The 23,274-nt window shown below is 38.2% G+C and overlaps 1 protein-coding gene across 6 annotated transcripts in view; it reads left to right on the top strand.

Annotated features, from left to right (window-relative positions):
• mef2cb (myocyte enhancer factor 2cb) overlaps positions 1 to 23,274 on the top strand; it is a 75,407-nt gene that overhangs the window by 3,178 nt on the left and 48,955 nt on the right. For 2 of the 6 annotated variants that reach the window (XM_042724624.1, XM_042724623.1), the window contains exon 1: positions 8,169 to 8,461. The gene's annotated coding sequence lies outside the window, so the exon portion shown is untranslated. Of the gene's footprint in view, positions 1 to 6,233; positions 6,334 to 8,165; positions 8,462 to 23,274 lie in introns of those variants that run through there. The other 4 variants (XM_042724622.1, XM_042724627.1, XM_042724626.1 and 1 more) reach the window with 4 other exon arrangements.

Raw genomic sequence — 23,274 nt, 5'->3', positions numbered from 1 at the left:
TTCTTATAATTCTAAATTTTATTTACTTTCAATATTTACAATATCTTTAAGACTCAACAATATACGGTTAGTTTTGACATCAGCTTAGTCCTTTGAGAATAAAATCGCGATTCAATCTGCCTCCTCCTCTAGCATAGTTTATTTGCATTCTGAGAACAATATTTCTGAGGCAGCATATTTTTAAGAAAGCATCACTTACAAGCTTTCTGCCATCTAATCCCTCTCTTCCTGGGTGTTCAGGGTGTGACATTCCGCACCCCCCACCACCCCACCCCATGGAGACACAGGCAAGGCAGCTCTGACCCAGTTTACCAAAGCTCCCATGTTTGTCATTTGAAAAACTTTTCTCGCTACCAAAATAAATAAATAAATAAAAATCTTTGATCTGAATTGTGGTTGCGAAAGAGCGTTGTTTTCTAGCAGCAAAGGTGGTGCACTTTGTAGAGAAGGCACCTTTTTCTTTTTGAACCCTTCTCTGTCTATTCGCCAGTGGCTATGTCAGGATTTGGTTTGTCTGTGTGTGTGTGTGTGTGTGTGTGTGTGTGTGTGTGTGTGTGTGTGTGTGTGTGTGTGTGTGTGTGTGTGTGTGTGTGTGTGTGTGTGTTTCTGCACTAGTCCTCTTCTCCGGAGCTCCCGCAGGCTCCCGTGTTATTTGCAAAATCTATAATAGCCCCAAATTAACTGGAAATTACACAAATATGGCAGTCAGCCTTGTTTGCTTTTCCTCGTATTTATCAGTGCATCTAAAATCATAAGCGATCTGACTTTAGCTATGAACTGAAGTACCAGCAGCACTCTGTGTTAAGAGTGCAACAAAGACGGACCTGTTTCTGCACTAATGCCACTATTAAGTCTACATTAACTACGAAACATATACGGTGTTGAGAAACAAACCCCCCACATTTATTTATATTAATCACAGTTGGCACGCAGGCGTCGCAGTAGTTGCCATCCTTATGTTGCTTATTGCAGATCCAGATGCTATGTTCTTAGGTTACATGCTTCCATATTACTGTCTGTCAGGAGTATTTCATATTTAAAACAAATTCTCAGACAACGGTGACATATTATACACATGGAAACAGTTTCATTTCTCTAAAAAAAGGGAAAATTATCTTGGTCCTACTATAATTGCTCGCAGTGATGGCTTACTTTTTCATTCTTCTCTCTTTTTCATAAACTAACTGGAGGTGTAGCCTTGTCCGTCTGTCATTGCTCCTTTCTCTCTTTATTCTTTTTTCTCTCTTTTGCTCATCTTATTCCTCTCTGTCCCTTGGAGAGGGTGGCATCACAGCAGCGCTCTGCTCCTTCATGGATCTTACATGCTGGATGGGGCCCGTCTGAATCTACAAAACACGAGTGCTTCACCGCCTTTTGATCTCAAGCTAATCTCTGTTGCCTGCCTCCAGTCTCATCTTGTTTGAATAAGAATGAGTCTGGGGTGCTATTGCAGGCACAAAGAGGTTTAGGCGGCATCCGTTCAGCAGAGCAGCGCTGCGCGGGTATGTGTACATCCAGAATCGCTCCTCAGACTCTGCGCTCTTGTGCTTCTATATTCTCCAGTGTGAAGCTTCTGCGAGTGTGTGTGAGGGCGGTTTTCTGCCTCGTTAAAAACTCTGACGTTTCATTTAGTTGAAGCGGTAAGTTAGTGGCTTTCCCTGCAAATATACTGATAATTTGACATTCGAACATTTTATTGCTCACATTGATAAAATGTTTAAAAATCATTCATATCTACAACACTTCAGGGAGAGTTGACCAAAAATGAAATTCTGTCATTATTTTTTCACCATTATTTTCCTTTAAAACACACATGACTGTAGAGAGAGAAATTTTAATGGAATGTCCAAGGTCTTCTTTTCCATACAAGGAAAGTGAATAGTGAGCATGACCCTCCACCTCCCTATTCTTTTTTTTTTTTTTTTTTTTTTTTTTGAAAGTAATTAAATTTATCGTATTTGAAGCTGTTTGTAATAATACAAACAATTACTAAATGCCATTCAGTGCCATTTAAACCAACCCTGAAGTTTTGAACAGTAGTGTACATTTTACTGAGTTCTGATATGAGGGTGAGTAAAAAATGTCAGAGTTTTCATTTTTAGGTGAGCTTATTTCTTGAAGGTGCTTTGTAAAATGTTGCTTTGTGTAATTTATGGGTAAGGCCATTAAAATAGCACAACCTTTCCACTGTGGGCCTTAAGATCCAGTATATTCTGCAGTTTATGTGGCATAGAGAGAGGCTTCTCTTTTCAGTTCATGTCTCAGGTCAAGAGGACAATGGTCCTTTTTTCTACTAGAAATCAAGAGAGTTAAAAGTGTAAAAATGAGTTTGATTTCTTTACCACCTGAAGTGTGTATGAGTGTCGCTGAGCAGCAGTTTCAACGCTATCGGAGAGAGAGAGAATAAATGAGAGAACAACACAGACAAAGAGTGAAGGGATGAAAGAGACTGTATTTAAAAGAACTGCAGCTGTCTAATAAGAAAACGTTTTCTGAAATAAAACACATCAGACATACTTATACATGTACGTAACAACCCCCCTGCACAGATAATCTACACTGTCTGGTAAAGCAACTATTATGACCAGTTTGAAATAAATGTAAGAAAATATAGGTAGAATTTCCAATTGCCTGTCCATAATGCCCACCATCTGTTAGGACCCGACTTCTGCACAAGCTCAGGAAACACCGGTTGGCACTCTAAGTCTGGAAAGAGAAAAATGTGATGTTGGCATCTTTTTTAGTGCCGCCGTTGTGAAAAAAAAGAAAATAAAGGAAAAAAAACCCTTGAAACAATGAAATAACTGTGCAAGTTTCACAGAGGTTATGAGTGAATTAGTTTCCACCATTCAAAGGAGGAAAAATCATTAAAGTAAATTTTTTATATATTTATTTTTCCAGCTTTTAAAATTAGAGACAAAGGAACTTTGAGCTGAAGGGTGAAATATACAAAGATGCGAAAGTGATCCAATCAACAGAATAATTTAGGAAGCAGAAATGTTAGTTCTGAAATAAAGAGATTGACTATTTATTTATTAATTTATTTCTATGCATGTTACTTCCAATATGTTGGCTGCTGCCTCCATTTAACTCACAGTTAAACTCTTGTGTTATTTAGCTGTGATGGACAGGGTTGACTCAGCTGTTAGAAAGCCTTAGTGTGCCCCTGCTGGCAGAGGTATGTATTGCAGGTGCACATTTCACTCATAAGTCAATACAGAACTGTTCCAAGAAACTGGCCTTTAAGCTGTGCTCATACCTGTTTGGAGTTAAAACAAATATAGTTTTCAACTTTTACTGTCATTTGACACTAACTCCTATTTAGGCCTCTATTAGCAAGTGGGACACAGTACAGGTGTATTGACAGGGGAGATAAAGACTTCAGTAGAGTGCAGGGTAACTGGAACTGGGGTGGCTTTTTCCAGCACACAGCTTTTATACTGAAACCAGAGCAGCAGCATCCTGCACAAAGGCTTAACCGTGTTGTGCTGCTTGTGGTTCATCTATAATGAATCAAAGGTGTAGCATTCATGCGCTGTTTGCCCAACAGAACATGCAAATTACCAAATTTGTCCCCACACAAGTCAACACTTCACTACCGGTTTTCTTCCAACCACAATATGTGGTGCTATTTGAATGCAATGAGGAGAGGTCTCAAACCGTGATGATTTAATCAGAAATGCACTTTTAGAAGTTTCCAAGTTAAATGTATGCTTGGAAAGGTAAAGTTGCACTTTTTCATCACTCTGAGATCCACTGAAAGTTGCAGACATATGTAGAATGGCTTGCTGTAGACTTTTTGAAGGGACAGAGCTAATGTAAGATGAGATCTCAGCCTTTGAGAACTATTAAACCTGATCTTAAATGATCTTAAATGGTTGGTGTGATGAAGATATATCAGACATTAATTTGATTAATATATGTGCCAAATTGGCCAAAAATAAGGATGGCACTGATTCAGTTAGCCTGCAGGATCTTTATGAAATGAGTGAATGATGCTGTGTGATTAAAGGTGAACATGCAGAGACACGTCTTGTACATTTGTGTTCAGCTACTTTAGCCTAAAATGCTTTCAGATGTTTCATGTCATGTTAGTTTTAATTTAACCATCATGTCTCTTTTAGGATCTCAAAGACGACACTGCCCTTTTAATATCTTGAAAAACATACAGCTTTAATTGTCACTGTATTAGATTCTTTCACAGATATACAAACTCCTGATGGATTCATTGATTGATTAAAAGATAACGATTTCTCAAAAAAGTATATAATATATTATATTAAAGTAATAAAATAATATTTGCCTGCTTGAAATATCTAACTTTTGGGCTCAAGATTATAAAAATAATTTTAGGGGAATAATGTTTTTATATTATATTATATTATATTATATTATATTATATTATATTATATTATATTATATTTATTATATTATATTATATTATATTATATTATATTTTAAAATATAAGGCATTCCAACGTAAAAACAGACATAAGGGAACTGAATAATACATTGAGACATAAATGCATGCTTAACTGAAGCCAAAACAAAAATGCCATTCTGTAGCCCTCTACAGCCATTTTTTCACCCATTTTGAGACTCTTACATAACTTTGTGCTTCAGAAATACCCCAGCTAGTAAGTGTGTTTTTCCTCTCCCTGCCTGTCGGTGTGTCTATCTGTCTGCCTATCTAAAACTTCAAAGTTTAGTAGAGGAAAGAGGGAAAGAGAGGAAACGGGTGAAATTGAAGGTGGCAGAGAGAGAGAGAGAGCGAGAGAGAGAGAAAGAGAGAGAGAAGCTGAGGGGAGGAGTAAAATAAACTGAGAAAATGAGGAGGGAAAAAGAAGAATCTATGATCTGGCCAGACTTGGGAGACAGACTCATCCCGGCGCTCTCATGCACTGTGAAAGCTCAGCGCTGGTGTTTGAGCACTTGACAATGTTATCAGCTCTGACAGCCAGATTGTGTTTTCACATGAGTGTGATCAGCAACAGATTACACACGTATACTCACGCACACACGCAAACACTAACAGCCTTGCTTGTTCCTGTTTGCCAAAGAAAATGTGTTGATGTTTATCGTGCTCTTAAAATAAAATGAAATAGAGGCCTTGTCCCTCTATCCTCCCGAATGCTACTTATGTCTGACTGAAGATAATAAGACACACGTGGGTAACTACCGGGCTCCCGAAAAGAAAACAACGTAGGCGGGATTGTTGTCAGCCACTAACATTGTGTATTTATCTTCCATCTCCTTACATCTGCTCGTTACAAACATGAACAGATGAGGCCGAAACCTCAAAATTACCTTTCTCTGAAAAGCCTCTTGTATGTGTATACGAAATGACATAACTGCTACTGGGCACTTTCCTTGTGGCTTTGAACTTACTGGAAATCGGATTGTTGATCCTGAGTGATGGCAAGCAGGGCCGACAGTCTGGTAGGGATCGACAGCCAAAGAAAACAAAAGGGAGAATAATACTTGTGGGTATACACATGTATACAGTATGTGTCTTTCTGTTTGTAAATTAGGTCAGGAAAACTAACTAATCTTTACAGTTTTATGATTCCATTGACAGAAACCCCCTTTTTGAGATATTAGAGTAAAGTGCCTTTGGGGAAATTCTAACAGGCAAATTTTAACAAACTCATTAGTCAGCTCTACTGCACAATGTTTAGTAGACTGAACTAATTTAGTTAAATTTACCAATCCGAAATCAAATCAAATCAAATATATTTAAAATGTGTTAAATAAATAATATGCATATAAAATATTTTTAAATATATTAAATATATATATTTATTTTCTACCTTAAAATATGTTGTACATCTATCCATATAAAGAGAATGGCTGGAAACAAATTGTAAATGTTTACCTGCAAATGTGCAATAAAGGTTATTTCCTGCATGTGAGAAAAAGAATAACAGAAATTGATTATATGTGGTTAAAACTGTGAATGCTTGTTGCAGATCTAAGTCAGCCAGGTCACCATCAGTGATATACGGTATAGTTGCTGCAGTTACTGTTGTTTCTGTTTCTCTTCCTGTTCTTTATCTAGTTTACCTAAGACATGAATATGCAAGAGGCAGCTCAAACAGCTCAGTAACATTGTTTATATATTTATTTATTCCTTTTGTAGTTCCCCCAGCCTTGCAGTGTATCTTGAATACTGTGCCTAGATATAGCTATTAACACAGAAAGAATTTCTCTCTCTCTTTGTGTCTCTTCACCAGGTGCCAACTAAACAAACAAAACCGCACTCTGAAACCTAAGAGGGTCTTCCTGGTAAAACTGTGTGCTGGAGCTGGAAGAACTGAAGCAGTTGAGAACACGGTGGGTATAACATAATATACATGCTTTTCAAATAGACATAACAGTTAATAAAAATGATACTGTGGCCTACTGATCCTGAGGCTAAAGACATTTTCACTGACTGGCCAAATGTGAGGAAATGTCCATGTAAATATATGGTGAATCAGAGAATCTGATGAAACTTAGCATGTGCTATCATATAGCTGGTGGAACCGAAGCTGTATTGATCAAGATATTGAAATTACCTATAAAAATGCAATTTAAGATTACAGTGTCTTGTGACCCAGAAGTGGGTTCCCACGGAAGCTGATACTGCTGTGTCCAATTACAGTCTGTCAGGCAGATTAGCAGGTTTTATTAATTCATTAACTGATTTCATGTTTTACCTCTACCTCTGGTTTGTTTGTCAGTGACTCAAGTGGTGCTTAAGGTTCAAGCTAAGGCAATAGCTTCATGGAGCAATGAAATATCTGCATGAAGAAATTCAGATGACCACTTTAAGATGGGGAACTGAAAAAACAGCAATATGATAGTTTCTATTCCTTTATCAACCTTTAAACGTGAATTCAATCATTATTTCTAAACATTCACGGGGTGGTCTTTGGCATGGACAGCTTTGGTGATAGCAACCAAGGTTTCTCTAATTATCATCTCTTGATTCCTCAGTTAGATGCGTTAAAATCGTTTTATGGTGGGACTGATCTGTCTGTGATTTATTCATGTTTAGCATGTGTTGCAGTACTTATCTTCAGTGAGAAGGAAGCTCATTTAAATATATGGTGAGAAGATTTGGCTGTGAGAGGGCACTAATCTATGCAGGCTTATATAAATCTAGTGCTAGGAGAAATTATCGCTCTATACAGTTTTTGAGTTGGCTATATGTTCTTTTTTCTTCTTCTTCTTCTTTTTTCCAAAGACTGACAAAGTCCTTTATGTTACTTTATAGATTCTTCAGATCTGGATTTATTACAGCCCTGCTGCATACATTGTTTTCAAAAGAACTAGAGAATAAAAAGTTCTATGGACCTTAAGAGTTCCCCTATACTCTCAAAAAAAAAAAAAAAAAAAAAAAAAAGTATGCTTACTCCGAACAATATCTTTGTTTCTATTGATTTAACTAACTTATAATGTTTCCGCTTGGTTTTATATATTGTTAATTAAATTCAAAGTTATTGAAAAACAAGCAATGACAAGCAACTTTAGTTTTACATTTTAATTGGCTGAAATATTTTACAGTATTTATTGCATCAGGCTAGGTTTGGGTCTAATTAAAACCTTGTTTCAGGTTCTTGTTCGAGTGTAGGCTAATTAAAGCTACATTTAAGAGCAATATAATATTAATTGCATGTACTTACTATAGGGTTAGGGTTGTAGGATGAGAGTTTGGTTTAGGTTTAGTTGTATTTAATTATGCATAATGTATTGTTATTACAACAGTAAGTAGCTTACATGTAATTTTTAACAATGACGCAGTAAAGTGTTACTGTACCATATACCTGTAGCCTATACAATACAGCCTACCATAATAAAATGTTACCATATACCTGTATATCTCTATAGTAGCTTAGAACAACAAATAACATAATATACTGTATAGTAAAATATTCAATTTAAATAAATTCAAAATATTTTACAAAATTATTAAAAGTCATAAAACTAAAAGTAGGCTCTGTGTCTGTGTACACGTGGATTATACACAGTGGGATTAGACTTTATCAGGTAGAAGATAAAAACGCATTAATGTTGCGCTTCTTTCATTAAAACACTGGAGTGATGTAAGCCCGTCCCCCTTAAAGAGTAAACCCGATTATTTGCCCTGCGTAGAGAGAGCGAGAGAGAGACAGAGAGAGAGAGAGAGAGAGAGAGAGAGAGAGAGAGAGAGAGAGAGAGACGCGGAGCTCAACATCATCAGTCGCAATAACGGTTTAATCATTCCTCACCGTGGACGACCGACACCAACCTCAGCATCTTAAACGCTTTATTAGACACAAGAAAAGAAACACGCATTAAGAAAACGACACTTTTCCTGTGGTGCTGGTGATTTTTGGTGGATTTTAAGTGTGAAGCGGTGAAGTCCACCCGGCGGCTCAACACCTTCCGTCACACCGCAGGACAAACTTCACCGGACACACTTCAGACGCACCATGAAGTAAGTGACACTGATACCGGACCCGGTGCGTATTTGTTCGTTGATAGGCCTACATTATGTGACATTGTTGGTAAACAGTAATTCGATGAGTTTATATCACCGTTATTTCGCGAGAACACAAGGGAAAGTGTTACAGAATCTCCGTTAAGAAAGTTGACCTGACAACACACGTTATTTCTGTGACAATCACTATTAGTGTTTCTTTATGTAGAGGGGTTTTTAAGAGAGCAAAACAGGCGCGTGCTTTTTGGGGTCTTTTAAAGTACTTTATTAGCTCGCAGAATAAGCCGACACACTTTACTGCGCTCATGTATGAATTTACAGTTACTGCCGTTGTGAATATAGTTAAAAAAGGTGTCCGGTGATGTATGGAGGTACATAATGAATTAAGATGCGCTCAAATATGATCAACTTTCATTCGCCTCATTGACACTATTCACTATTTTTATATGCAGGTAAATCAAGCGCTACAGTCTAAAATTGAATTAGACCAACTCTGCTAGTAGCCTATATCCATACATCAATAAAACTAAAGAAAAATATGTACACCATCATGAAAAGCAACATTAGTCATTCTAGACACTAAATATTTTACTACATCGACTCAAGCTAAGAGACTTTATATATAGTTTAATATAATCTGTATATATAATCTTTATATATATATTATTTATATATAGCCAAAAGTCCATAGTTTTCAGTTTTATGAGTGTATATAATTGGTTACTTTTCTCAGGAAGCTAAAACTTAAGATTGAAGCTTAAAACAAGTTTATATACATACAAACTTGTGAGTTTATAGCCTATATAGAGAGATATTTATTTGTAAATAAATCTAGAGAGTGAAGATGAGGATCAGAAATTTACAATTTCATGCTACCATAATGAATTAAAGTGTTTATCAATAAATAAATAAATTATGTATGTATTTAAATGTGGCATTTGGAATGACATGGATCTGTGTTGGCAACATTTTTATATCAGTTTTTCAGGAGTTATTGTAAGAAGCTGTTATAATTTAATTACATTTTGAAGTGACTAATTAAGCTGGTAGTTGCAAAAAAAGAGAGAGAGAGAATGTGCAAATGTTTACTAACAAAGGTGAAGACAGATACAGATGTAAATGAAAGAATGTGATTGTTTAATTAACAGGAGAATTACTTTTTGGCACTTTTTTATGTCTTGACATTTTTTTCTAGCATTCCTGTACTTAACCATGAAAGAATATAATAGGTTACATGTCATAGTTTTTGCTTGAACAGTTTCAGCTGCACTGTAAATTTTCAAATAGAGGTACAATTTCTCTATGCAAAAGGGCGTCACGTATTGTATTTCTGTCACTTCTACCTCATGTGCACTCTCTTTCCGACTATACTGTCAGACAGGCAAACACAATCAATGAAGCTCCTGTATATGTGTGTATGTGTGTATGTACGTGTGTGTGAGTGTCTCACCTGTTGCTCTTTTGGGATTTAGTGTTTGCTTAATCTGCCCAAGAGGAAAATGAACACACTCGCATGTGGACTCATATGATTACACTCAGAGGGTCCTCTCATAGCCGTGCACATATACGCACAGACACGCGCACACAAACACGAGCGGTCCTCCTCAGACCTGTCGTCTCTAGGAAATCACCAGGGATTAGGCTTCTGTCGATTCACAAAACCAACAGTGACAACATGGCCTTACACTTCTCTCAAAGAGGGATCAGCTCTCCACGTGTCACTCTGATTGGTTGAGGTACTTGAGCCGATTGTCAGGGGCATTTACAGGCACAGTTTGTGTGCCCCTCTGAAGCACAAATTTACACTGGGTTGTACTGTCCAAAGAAAATGATAGGTGAAATACACTTCAGTTAAAGAAAGCATGTGCAGTGTAATGAATGATTATTCATCTTCAAGCAAAGGCAGGCGTTATGTAAAAAAAATATATTAAAAAAAATTAGTCATTATTTTAAATGTGTTGTATTTTTTACCCCCTAAAATAAGTCATTATACATGTTTAAACCAAACATTTGCCTCTATCTCCCAGTAAGTTTCATGAGCTCACAGAGAAAGAAAAAAGTCTTTATTTTCATTGTAACTCTTCAGCAATAATAATAAAAAGAAATATCAGCCCATTTTATTACACAGCAGTGTGTTAATTTTGAGTCAGTGAAGTTGAAATTTTCTCATTTAGTTTTTTTTTTTTTTCATACTCTCTTAGCTTCATTTACTAGGCTAAAAATTAGTTTAATAAAGCAAATAAGCCAGCTTCAGATAAGTCTTTTTTACCCTCAAAGAGGTTATGATGTTTGGCATTTGATGAACGTACCCAGCGCACACAAGTCTGTCCTGGTTTTTCCATAATGAATTGAACTTTGCTTCTGTCTCTATTTTGTAATTAGCAGTGACGCTTGGCAACTTTCTTTCTTGCTGTAAAGTGGAAGGTGGTGTATGGAGTTGATTCACCAGAGTGCTGCTCAATCACAGAGGAATAGTCCTGCCTTTGATGTTTAATTATATTGTGAAAAGAATATTTCTGCATAAAATTGAATTTTTCAGCTGAGCTTTCTCTGTTCTAAAGATCTGCTGTGGGCTTACGTGGTATGTACTGAACACACAGTAATTATTATGTATGCTGTAGAAGTCTGCGTGTATGCGCCTGGAAATAGTTCGGAGAGTTGTGTATGTGTATTTGCGTGATATGAGAAAAACTATATTTCACTGTGTATTTATACGCGAGCAGATGATAGAAAGCTGGTAGCGGCTGCCACGAGGAGGCTGCGATGACAGACAAGTCAGTGTGCGTGCGTACGCCGAATGAATGTGCGAACATGAAAGAAGTGCTGTTCCAAAAAAATCAGATGGGTAAAGGTAACTCCTGTTTCATATAAACTCCTCTTCAGCTTTGGGTGGTCCGGCAGGGAGCCTCTTCTGGCCTTCCTCTCTTTAAACATCCAAGCACTTCCACTTTGGTCAGTATCTTAGTAAAGAGAGCACATTTTATGCTAGATAATGGTTCACAGAACAGTAAAAACTGTTCAGGAAAAGCTCATAGTTCATTTTATCTAGTCATGCATATTTGATGCAATCCAGCATTTGTGTGTTTATGTGTTTTTTTGGATGTCACACTTCTGTTAGAGTTGGCGATTTAAAATATGCAGTTGAAGAACCAGTTCAGAGATTTCACACTTTCAGATTTAATGCAAAATAAATAAATTAATACATCCGGTCAAGTTTCTAAGTCTTGATGGCACCCAACTTTTCTTTAACCGTCTGGATCTGCGTTTGCAGACTCCGTGCTTAAACACTGGAGACGGAGAGTGCATTTCATGATAAAGCACAGTGGCACAGTGTGTGCGTCTCGCTTCACAGCAGAGGGACCCATGGCACACTGGTGGATGAGGGCCAAAAAAGCGACGAAAATCTTCAAAAAAAAAAAAAAAGGGAGACGAGTCGAGAGGGTAGGGGAGGGGAAAAAATGCTGAAATATTTTCCAGCAAATGTAATTTATCTTTGTCAGTGGGGCAGCATAGCCCAGTCATTCTGTAAGGTTCTCCGGCGAGAGGGGGGACAGAGGGGCCTCTATGCCCCAGCTTCGCATAACATTCATAACCCCGACGTCTCTGTCGCCGGAGCTGCCCGTAGCACAGTGCCGTGTGGCAAGGCGTGTATTTTTAGCAATATCTGCACTCGCAATGGATTCGATGGTCCTTTTGACACTTTCAAAGTGTTGCGACTCCCTGATTTTTCACATCATATACTGTTTGACACGTTATTTTTTTAGCTCGTTCGCTAGTAAACACAGGCCACTTCGTCTGACAACTGCCAGACGTGATTCAAATACGCTTGAACATAAAACGATAGAAGGAAATAAGAGTTTCTTTTCATTAGTGTGAGGTTGAGGTGTTTCATTCAGCCAAGCTTGCAAAGACAGCCTCTCAGGCGCTCGCAAGCGGTGTCCTGCCAAGCTACACACGTGTGTCTTTCTGCAGTCATCTGCGCCGTTCTCAACAGCGGCCTGTCAGCAGCGGAGGCTGAAACTTAGGAAAAAGCGTGGCGCGCTGGACACTCGAGATTCGAGGAAGAGAAAGAAAAAGAAAAGTCGTGAAAACCGAAGAGGAGATGTGTCTGTGAGCCTGGCATTGTGACACTTAATGCCTTTATGTTTGTGGTGGCGTTTGCACAGGGTCCTTCAGCAGGCTGTCATCCAGCGCCAAAACAACCAATCAGACGAGCCAGTTTCAGCCATTTGCTGTCTGCTCTGTCTTAAGTCGGTTTTATTCCACTTTAAATGCGAGATGCAATTAATTTCAGACTGTATAGAATAATATGTTAAGATTTTATTTGTTATTTCTTACTGTGTTTTATATCAAACAGTGGAAAAAGAAGAATAGATATAGATAGATATAATACTTTTTCGTAAAAAAAAAAATACGGAAAACTCATCTCTTCCATGAGTCTTAAAAAAACTTAAATAAATAAATAATAAAATATATATCTGTTTCTTTTCTTTGTTTCATATCTAACAATGGAAAAAGATCAGTCTAGGAGCTATCTAAGATTTTTTCTTTTTTTCCCCCTTCTCCACAGTACACTGTTTACTTTGATGTATCACTTTTCTTCCAGTAGTTACTCCGAAGTACAGCCAATGATGTCATTAATTTTATTACAGATGCTCCATCTGGAAAAGAAGAGAATGAAAGAGAGAGAGGGAGAGAGAAAGAAGGAAAGGAAATGTGCAGCACCGACTTGTATGCATAATTAATAAGAGCAGCGCTTCATTTGAAACTTCAGGGTTTGCTGGCCAGTGCAGGACGTATGGTGAAGTGCGGAGGTGGCTCCTTTCACCTGCAGCTGCTCTGGAAAAACAAATAACCTTGTACGTGCGTGCGTGTGTGTGTGTCCGCGCTCAACCCTGACAATGGCGGGAGCTCCTGTGACAAGAGACCATGTGACGCAGGCGTGTCATTAAACTGCTCGTTGGCCCGTGGCCCACACTTCCTAAATGTTGCCGTCCCGCCAGAAATAGCTCAGCCATGAGATTGACTTTTTTTTTGCGTGTGTTTGTCTGCCTGTGTGTGCATATGTGTGCCAGGGACTACGATTGTGAGCCTGCAGCATTGTTCAGGTTAAAATTGGTCACTGTCTTATTTTTGGATCAGAGCGGCTCATGGGTTATAAATAGATGAGGAAAGGAAGGGAGATACCTGCCGAGACTCTGGTGAGCTCTGCTGTCCCCCCACCGCCTGATATTCATGTTGTATTCTCTTATTAATATCATGCTCTCCCTATACAGAATTTCATATATGTGGTTTTAACAGGAACTTATTAAATGGAGAATAGTCATATGACTATAAGTTAGGCTTGCGACAGAGCTTGGTTTATGGTCTTCTCGGTTGGCAAAGAGAAGGTAGTGTGCGATGTGAAGAGAGAGAAAATAGTGCGTAGGCATGGAGTGTAATCTAATAGGGCGATGTCCACATCATGGAATATTTTTAGAAGTGAAGTGCTAATTTTATTTCTTCATTACAAACTTGAGCTGTTTATGAACATTAAAGTATTTTCCCACCTCCAGTAGAATACAATGTAATGTAATAAAAAAAGGATTTGTCAGGAACCGAAAAGAGTCTTTTATGTGAATGTAAACAATTATAAAAAATATTCTTAATAAAACTCAATCAACCTAACTAAACCAGATTGCTCCGAATCAGTTTTCAGTGTTAAATAGATCCTTAAGATAACATACATTAAGGTAAATTAAGCTGAGGTTAAACTACATATTACCCCTTTTTATAGTGTACTGTTTTACTTTCAGTGTGTGTTAAATTCAGTGAATTAAAATGTCAAGATAATCCTCCAATAATAAGTTACATTATAAAAAATATTTGAATAGAAAACAGTTATTTAAAATCGCAATAATATTTCACAATATTACTGTTTTTACGGTATTACATTTTAAACTAGATAAAAAAGTTCGTCAAGACAAACTTTAAGTTGGCTTGAGAAAGCCTGAACAGAAAGTTTAAAAAGTTTGGAAAGTTTGAAAAGTTTAAAAAGTTTGAAAAGTTTGAAGTTTGAAGTTTGAAAAGTTTAAGAAGTTTAATTAAGCAAGTGACTAGCATGTCATTAGCATGATTAGCAAAGTTACTAGCATGTTTCTAGCATGATAAGCTAGTTACTAGCATGTTGCTAACATAATTAGCAAGTTACTAGCATGTCGCTAGCATGTTTCTAGCATGATTAGCAAGTGACTAGCATGTTTTAGCATGATTAGCGAGTGACTAGCATGTCGCTAGCATGTTTCTAGCATGATTAGCAAGTGACTAGCATGTCAGTAGCATGTCGCTAGCATGTTTCTAGCATGATTAGCAAATGACTAGCATGTTGCTAGCATGTTTTTAGCATGATTAGCAAGTGACTAGCATGTCACTAATATGTTTTTAGCATGATTAGCGAGTGACTAGCATGTCGTTAGCATTTTTCTAGCATGATTAGCAAGTGACTAGCATGTCACTAGCATGATAAGCAAGTTACTAGCATGTCGCTAGCATGTTTCTAGCATGATTAGCAAGTGACTAGCATGTCAGTAGCATGATTAGCAAGTTACTAGCATGTCACTAGCATGTTTCTAGCATGATTAGCATGTGACTAGCATGTCACTAGCATTTCACTAGCATGTTTTTTTAGCATGATTAGCGAGTGACTAGCATGTCGCTAGCATGTTTCTAGCATGATTAGCAAATGACTAGCATGTCGCTAGCATGTTTTTAGCATGATTAGCAAGTGACTAGCATGTCGCTACCATGTTTTTAGCATGATTAGCCGGTGACTAGCATGTCGCTAGCATGTTTCTAGCATGATTAGCAAGTGACTAGCATGTTGCTAGCATGATTAGAGAGTTACTAGCATGTCGCTAGCATGTTTCTAGCATGATTAGCAAGTGACTAGCATGTTTTAGCATGATTAGCGAGTGACTAGCATGTCGCTAGCATGTTTCTAGCATGATTAGCAAGTGACTAGCATGTCAGTAGCATGTCGCTAGCATGTTTCTAGCATGATTAGCAAATGACTAGCATGTTGCTAGCATGTTTTTAGCATGATTAGCAAGTGACTAGCATGTCACTAATATGTTTTTAGCATGATTAGCGAGTGACTAGCATGTCGTTAGCATTTTTCTAGCATGATTAGCAAGTGACTAGCATGTCACTAGCATGATAAGCAAGTTACTAGCATGTCGCTAGCATGTTTCTAGCATGATTAGCAAGTGACTAGCATGTCAGTAGCATGATTAGTAAGTTACTAGCATGTCACTAGCATGTTTCTAGCATGATTAGCATGTGACTAGCATGTCACTAGCATTTCACTAGCATGTTTTTTAGCATGATTAGCGAGTGACTAGCAGGTCGCTAGCATGTTTCTAGCATGATTAGCAAATGACTAGCATGTCGCTAGCATGTTTTTAGCATGATTAGCAAGTGACTAGCATGTCGCTACCATGTTTTTAGCATGATTAGCCGGTGACTAGCATGTCGCTAGCATGTTTCTAGCATGATTAGCAAGTGACTAGCATGTTGCTAGCATGATTAGCGAGTTACTAGCATGTCGTTAGCATGTTTTCTAGCATGATTAGCGAGTGACTAGCATGTCGCTAGCATGTTTTTAGCATGATTAGCGAGTGACTAGCATGTCGCTAGCATGTTTCTAGCATGATTAGCGCGTGACTAGCATGTCGCTAGCATGTTTCTAGCATGATTAGCGAGTGACTAGCATGTCGCTAGCATGTTTTTAGCATGATTAGCGAGTTACTAGCATGTCGCTAGCATGTTTTAAGCATGATTAGCGAGGACTAGCATGTCGCTAGCATGTTTCTAGCATGATTAGCGAGTTACAAGCATGTCGCTAGCATGTTTCTAGCATGATTAGCGAGTTACTAGCATGTCGCTAGCATGTTTTTAGTATGATTAGCGAGTGACTAGCATGTCGCTAGCATGTTTTTTTAGCATGATTAGCGAGTGACTAGCATGTTTCTAACATTATTAGCATGTTGCTAGGATAGATAGATAGATAGATAGATAGATAGATAGATAGATAGATAGATAGATAGATAGATAGATAGATAGATAGAAAGAAACAGTCTGGAGATAGATAGATAGATAGATAGATAGATAGATAGATAGATAGATAGATACATAGATAGATAGATAGATAGATAGATAGATAGATAGATAGAAAGAAACAGTCTGGAGAGAGATAGATAGATAGATAGATAGATAGATAGATAGATAGATAGATAGATAGATAGATAGAGTCAGATGATAGATAGATAGATAGATAGATAGATAGATAGATAGATAGATAGATAGATAGAGTCAGATGATAGATAGATAGATAGATAGATAGATAGATAGATAGATAGATAGATGATAGATAGATAGATAGATAGATAGATAGATAGATAGATAGATTAGAAATATTAGATAGATGAGTTTGAATGAGTTTAAATGGATTAGAAATAGTACATAGAAGCGAAGCTTGATTGAGTCTAATGGGGTTTAGTTTGTTTAGTTTTGAATTTTGACAGTTGGAGCTTGGCTCATCTGAACATTCCGTCAATAAAAGTCTATGGGATTTTTATGATTTTTAATCTTCATTTTTATGAAAACCATAAGTCTGATCAGTTAGAAAAGATATAGCACACCCGGCGAGATCAGTCTGAAGAGCTGGGCTGAGTTTGAAGTCTGTAGAGTTAAAGCTCTAGGAGGAGTTAGAGTCAGAAATTTTAGTCTCAGAAAAAGAATAATAATAATAATAATAAGTTTAAATAGTAGATCAGTAAGTTGGCTTTCTCAAGCCAACTTAATTAACGCAGCACTCCTGAGTGTAAGAGACTCCTTCAGAAACCGCAGTCCAAACTTTTGAACACTACTGTATATTTGATTAAAACAAACCTCAGTGTAAAGAGCTATGCACTTAGCACATTACGACGTCCCCAGCCCTGTTGCTAACTGTTAAGATTGTGAATTAATGATGTGGCATGATTGAATTTGACTTGGCAAACATTCCTGCTAGCTCGCCCTAGTTTCCCGCTGGTGTCTCTCTAGAGGGGTTGTGTATTGGACCTCTGGACTCTACGTTAGCACCTGTAGACCACAGAGAGGCCTGAACATAGGCCTGACACCTTGGTTAGATTAGAACAACTTTAACCGTAGCGTCTGAAGTTACAGTGCTGTTGAGGGAACGAGTTTGACAGGGGGATTTTCAGAGTGGTGTATTACTTGTGTATGCATTGTAAATGACAGAGACTGTCATAATCTCTAAAATATAGGCTTAGCAATTTACCGCTGTTGTCTCTTTCAACAACACTAGAGTAGAAGACACACAATGAACAGAATTTCATTATATTGACATGGTTGCTTTTATCCTGAGGTTATTGTTCCCCAGGTCAGATTAAAAGCACTGTGCTCTGCAGGCCTGGTAACGTAGGAGGTGTAATCATATTATATTCATCATAATCTTTTGCAAGAAAGAGGAACTGCTCTTGACAAGCTTCAGCGATCAGGTGAAGAAACCTCGTGTTAATAAAGCTGCAGTTAGCCTCTTTCCCTCTCTCCCCGAATGGGCATGTGCCGTTATATTAATGTGTTTATGACAGTTTAATTGGATAAGCAGGCCGCTCGTAAAAAGTCTACAACTGTTTTCACCGAGGCGAAGTACAGACCTTTTTTTTCCACATTCTTCAAAATGCTGCTAGGCAGCCCGTCGATGACCCACTTCTGAAACGGTCGAGAAAACAAGTAAGAGCCAAGCACGATTCGTGGAGAATGACAGAGAGAGGGCAAAAAAAGGGTAATTTTGTTAGGAAGTCGATTTGAATTTTTTTCGCTTTCCCTCTCTCTCTCTCACTTATCCTAAACACATCCGACTTTTTTTTTTCTTTTTCGCCAAGCTCCCCTCCAGCGGAATCGGAAAAGAGAGGGACTGGGAATGCTGGTGTGGATTAGCTTCCGATGCTTGGCTAGCCCCCTCGGATAATTACATGTGTAATGAGTTGTTTATTTGGGATAATGCGCAGCAGGAACGTCTGCCTAACGCCGGAGCTGGGAGCAGACCCAGGGAGAGTCAAGAATAGGATAGGAGGATGGAGGAAAGAAGAGACAGGAGAAAGACAGTCCCCACTATCGGCGCCAGAACGTGGAAAGGGAGGCTCGGCAGAGGAGGGGTGGGCATTCTCATCCCATCTCAGGGTCAAACGGCCACAGGACTTTTCTCAGGGGTGGGGGGAATTGAAATCTGCGAAAAAACATACAACGCAGAAAAAGAAAAACAACGTACGAGGGGGGAAAAGGGCCGATGTGTGCCCAGCAGTGCAGAAGGGAGTGGAAAAGTCCATGGGTGCAAATGCAAAGGAGGGAGGGAGAGACGAGTTGTGCTATCATAAGCCGAGGGGGACAGCTGGGGTTATGTGAACACTGCAGCTGGATCGGGAGCCGAGGGAGATCGCCGGGCCGATCACTGTGCTGCCGAGTGGCTGGAGCCTTGAGAAAAAGCTTCCCTCGCTTCGCAACCTTCTGCAGGCTGCACTTTCCCAAACCCCCCTTCTAAAAACGAGATGGTGTAGATAAGCCTCTGGAAAACACACACACACACAGACCTGATTTACACAACACCGGCTGTAAGCACTTGCTTTCCCTTGTTTTCTTTTCCGCTCTTATCGAGTCGAATCGAGAAGCGGTCATTATTTAGCTAGAGTGAGCGATTACCATCAGAATAACAGCAATTAGAAGGGTGATTATTTTTTATATAAATGCCTAAAAAAACAACACGATATGTATCTCGCAATTTTTTATTCTTCCTCTGAGCAGAGATTTTTCTTCTTCTTTTTTTAATTTTTTTATTTGACTAGCATATTTTTTTCTCCTTCATCGAGATGACTGAAAAGTGTGAAGCAGAAAAGTGAAGCCGTTTAATCCGGCATGCGGCATCGGAAAACTTTCGCTGTCACTGTTTTCTGATCACATATAAAAAAAACCCGTCACAGGCCCGTCACAGCTGCAAGACACAAGAAACACGCGGTAAAGGAAGCTATGCAAATGTGTGCAACCCTGACACACTACTGAACAACAAGGTAAAGCCTGAGAAAATAAATAAATTAATAGTGAAATACATGCACACACATCACACGCTACACATGGATACTCCTGTATGGAGGATTTGAAAGAAGAATGAAAAAAAAAAGGTACAAGTTGTGGAACATTTTTTTGCACACAGGGGAGAGACTGAGATTAATTGCAGTGATGCGTGGCAGGACATCTTGAATGTCACTATGAAGCTGAAACATGAGAAAACGGAAATAATTACCCTTAAAAGGAAACTATATATATATATATATATATATATAGATATATATATATATATATATATATATATATATATATGTGTGTGTGTGTGTGTGTGTGTGTGTGTGTGTGTTTGTATATATATATATATAGTGTGTGTGTGTATGCATGTATGTATGTATATAAGACGGGAAAAAAGGAAACTTAGCATATATTTTAAGACTAAAATAAATGTCTATAAATAGCTGACAGAACAAAGTGGGAGGAGTTTGGTACTGCGTAATCCAGAGGCTAGTTACAAAGTCAAGTCAAGTCAGCATGTGTGTGCGTACTACTAGTAAAGCTCAAGAAAATCTAATATTTACGCTCACTTTTCTTTCCGTTCTTTCTTCCTCCTCAAGGGTTAACCAGCAGCGCTTTATCTGATCACACTAGCTCCGCACTCTAAACCTCCCGTCAATGTTTGAGGTTTTCTTTGAAAGTCCAGGCCGTTTTGATTCACCACAGCTGTGCTGACTCTTTAATCAAATGCTATCTTTTCACTGCTTTGCCCCTTCTACCCTTCTCTCTCTCCCTTCCCTTCCCTCCCCTCCCTCGTCCCTTAACGCATCTTAATTGGTTGCTTTCTGTGACAAATTACGAGCGCGTGCTTTGATGAGGTCGGGGCAAGCCGGTACTGGAGTAACTTGTGCCAGCCCCTGGTGGTTCCTCTTACCACTACAAAAGGGGGGTGGGGGGTATGCATCGGCATGCTGAGACCGTAATGAGAGACTGGGCCCAGGGCTGCCTGGTCCCCCTGCTCCAAGCTGAGAGGACATGAAAGGGGGTTTGCAGGTATCTTACAAGAAGAGATCATATATATATATATTTTTTTTTGTTAATTTATGATATATTTAATTATATTTATATATTGTGTGTATATTTTCATATGTATTTCTATATATATATAAAGGTAAGAAAGAGATGATTCTTTAAAGAACCTTTGACTGAATGGTACTTTGTGGAACCAAAAATGATTATTTTATGGCATCGCTGTGAAGAACCTTTTAAGCACCTTTATTTTTTAAGTGTAAAACCTCAAAAAAATTATATAAAATGAACTTTCTTTAGAGCACCGTTGCTTCAGTCATACACATTCAGATGGGGGTCCTATGATGTTGAGTCACGTCTAGAGCTGTTTTTAAGTGTCCCGCCATGAGCATTGAATTTTTTTAGATGACATGTCGAGTTAAAAATAGCTCAGCTTTTAAAAACATGTCTCAAAACCCCAGTGTGCATCAAGCTGTTTTTGATCACATCTTATGTAAAGGCCCCCTAAGAAATTTGTCTAATGGAGCACCCAAAACCAGCCTAAGCTTCCTTAAGTCGACTAGTCGTTCATGCAACTCTTCAACTAGTTGATTTACTAGACATCCCTAGTCTTGCATAAAAGGAAGTGAGGCCAAGAAATGGAAGCAGTGATTCAAGAAGCAACCGTTAGAGAGGAGGAAAGAGAGATAGGCGTCACCCAGTCATTTTGCCACTCATGTTTAGACAAACACTAACTGCAACAATCACAGTTTAATGATCCGCAATGTCAACAGCGCAAAAAATGCTCCCAATAATCAAGCAGATTGACTTGCGCTTAAACTGAACTGTGACATCACTTGAAAATCAAGGTGGGGGAGGGCGGAATAATGGCATAACATTTTGCAGCAGGAGATTTGAGATAGTGTCTGGGCTCACGTAATCTTCATCTCCTCTTCCGCGCTCTCTTCCTCCCGATCTGGGTTACTCGGTTTCCTCGCAGAGCTTTGGGACTGATGAGAGAGAGAAATGTGGAGGGGAAAAAAAGAGGCAGGTCAACATTTTGAAGGACATCCTTGCTGAATGGGTTTCAGCTTCAAATTATGTTCTCCCTGATAGATCTAAATGTGTTTTGTGATCAGTTAAAATGTCTTCAGGTCACTTCAAGGGGGATCAGATGTTAGGGGAGTTATCAATTCATTTTTCTGGTCAGTGTAGGCACAGGGAACAGTCATTTGGACATATTGCTTTGAGAACCGCAGGGGCAAGGTTTCAAAATGACATGTCATATCATTTGCTTACAGAGCAGGTCACAGATCAGTCAGAAGAGCGTATTTGCATTGCTGAGTTTCCAAACATAATGGAAACACAGAGATTCCTACATACTGCAATATACTAAATTTAACCTGATTAGAGCTGGAGAGCAACCAAATTCAAATTGTTTACATTTAAATGATTTAGTATAGTTTTATTTAATTTATTAATAACTATATCTATGTCTGTATCTATCTGTCTATATATGTTGAGTGTAAGTTTTTTTATGTAATGAGAAAGTTCTTCGACTTAAACAATGCTGAGTGAATTATTTTCACAGTTTCTGTACATCTGTACAGAAAGTATTTTGTTATGTACTACTATTATTAAAATGCTTCATTAAATTCAGTACGTACTATTATATTAAATATTCAGTAAAATATTAATTTTGATGTAGCTACAGTCTTTGAGATTGAAGAGATTAATGGAAGTTAGAGTTATATAGAGGGAGCTCAATCTATAGAAAGATCAACAGATAACTTGAAGTATAGAAAATGATGACAGTGATTTAAAACTAGATTCAAACCAAATAATGCTGGACTTTGGGGAAATCATAGAGGCAGGCATGTTAATGTATGTGTAGAACCAATGAAGTAATTAGCTGTTGATTCCTGACAAGATAGAAGAAATGTATTGCAGCAGAATCCTAAAAAAACACATTGTTTAACATAAATACACAAGAAAATGACACTTGAGGTGACACATTTGATGATATAGCAATCTCGTTCTGAATTTTAACCTTTTTTGCTTGCTTGTGAGTACAGTGAAAATGAAACAAACATCTGCTTGCAGACTCTTACGCCATCTTTACTGAAACATCATAAAAAGAACTTTCATGCAATCACTGCCGATTGATCGGAGAGGTTGCTCAACTTCCCTTTTTCACCTTAACCCCTTTCTCCCCCTTCAACTATCATCTTGTAAAGCCACTGCAAGAAGGAACCATAAAAAATTCCCATAAACAATCTTTAAATCATTGCAGTGAGATTCTGTACATGAATTTAAAAAAAAAGAAAAGATTCAAAGAAAAGAAAGAGAGGGAGCGATGATAAAGTGGCAAAGGAAGTATCTTGGCCCCTCGCTCTTGCCTGGTGAGCCACGTTAGCCTCTGGGCTTAATTGAAGCCAGGAGGGAGCGTTTAATAATTGCTGTCAGAAGATCAAATTTAATTCTCTTTTCACAGGACCGCTGTAGGGTAGAGTGAAACAAATTGTCTTCGGAGATTTCCAAATGAACAAAGCTTTTAATTAGTCTGATTAGAATGCCGTGGTACAGAGGGAGAAGAGGGGATAGAAAAATGTGCAATGAAATAATCAGAGGATCATCCGAGCATGCTATCTTGTGTTGTGGGGAGGTCACATGACTTTGTCTTCTGTCCTAACTATCACCCTCAA

Source organism: Cyprinus carpio, chromosome B5 (assembly GCF_018340385.1).
Source record: "Cyprinus carpio isolate SPL01 chromosome B5, ASM1834038v1, whole genome shotgun sequence".
NCBI classification, from domain to species: domain Eukaryota; kingdom Metazoa; phylum Chordata; class Actinopteri; order Cypriniformes; family Cyprinidae; genus Cyprinus; species Cyprinus carpio.
This window is presented reverse-complemented; position numbering and strand designations above follow the sequence as displayed.